Source organism: Triturus cristatus, chromosome 4_1 (assembly GCF_964204655.1).
Source record: "Triturus cristatus chromosome 4_1, aTriCri1.1, whole genome shotgun sequence".
Classification (NCBI taxonomy): Eukaryota; Metazoa; Chordata; class Amphibia; order Caudata; family Salamandridae; genus Triturus; species Triturus cristatus.
The window spans coordinates 104,819,746-104,820,609 of NC_140585.1; the positions used below are offsets into that span (position 1 = coordinate 104,819,746).

General features: G+C 49.9%; 1 non-coding gene across 1 annotated transcript; it reads left to right on the forward strand.

Annotated features, from left to right (window-relative positions):
- Positions 1-530: 530 nt before the first annotated feature.
- On the forward strand, positions 531-603 carry TRNAR-UCG (transfer RNA arginine (anticodon UCG)). The gene has a single exon. It is a non-coding gene; the product is annotated as a tRNA-Arg (tRNA).
- The last annotated feature ends 261 nt before the right edge of the window (positions 604-864 follow it).

An 864-nucleotide genomic window follows, 5' to 3' on the forward strand; every position in this document is an offset into this window, starting at 1 on the left:
CAGCTGCTCCGCTATACTAAAGGCGTCGAAGCACACCAGAGGCGCACAAGGCACCACTGGCAAAACCCCATGATGAAGCATGTCACCAACTATGTTGGCGAGGGAGGAATCTAAACAGAGGCGACGAGCACCTAAACCACTGAGGGTGAAAAAAAGAATAAGACTGGCAGAGAAAAGAATGAGAAAAACACAGACTTAGAATAAAAGAATAGAGACAAAACGGATACACAGGAGAGCGGAAGTCAACAAACTGCCCTTGTGATCTTGATCACACGCGAGGATGAGCCCCATACAGAAATACTACACACACTACAAGGACGGGTTAACAAAACGTAACCTCTGATCCTCTAGGAGCGGGGGAAAGTAAGCACCGGTGTGGAGCGGACACACATAGCGCCTGTGCACAAGTACTTGTGACTGTGAGTAGAAGGTGCAGCGCCTGGAGAGTCCCCTCTCCGTCCGTGGACAGTTACCAAGGGCCAGGGATGCTCCCAGCAGCCGCGAGTAGCACTTGTGGTGCTTTTTCATGTGACCGCGTGGCCTAATGGATAAGGCGTCTGACTTCGAATCAGAAGATCGAGGGTTCGAGTCCCTTCGTGGTCGTGGCTCTTTTACCTACTACTGAAAGGACATTTTATGAAATCTACAATCCTGCGCGCATTCCAATGTTTTTGTTTTTAAATCACGCACAGTGTCACTCACTAAAGCACTGTACAGCCTCCGTCACTAATGCACTGCACAGCCTCCCTCAGTAAAGCATGCATGGTGGCCTTGTCTAAACAACTGCACAGTGTCCCTCACTAAAGCATGGCACAGTGTCCCTCACTGTAGCGTCGCGCTACTAAGGAAACCACAGACACTTCT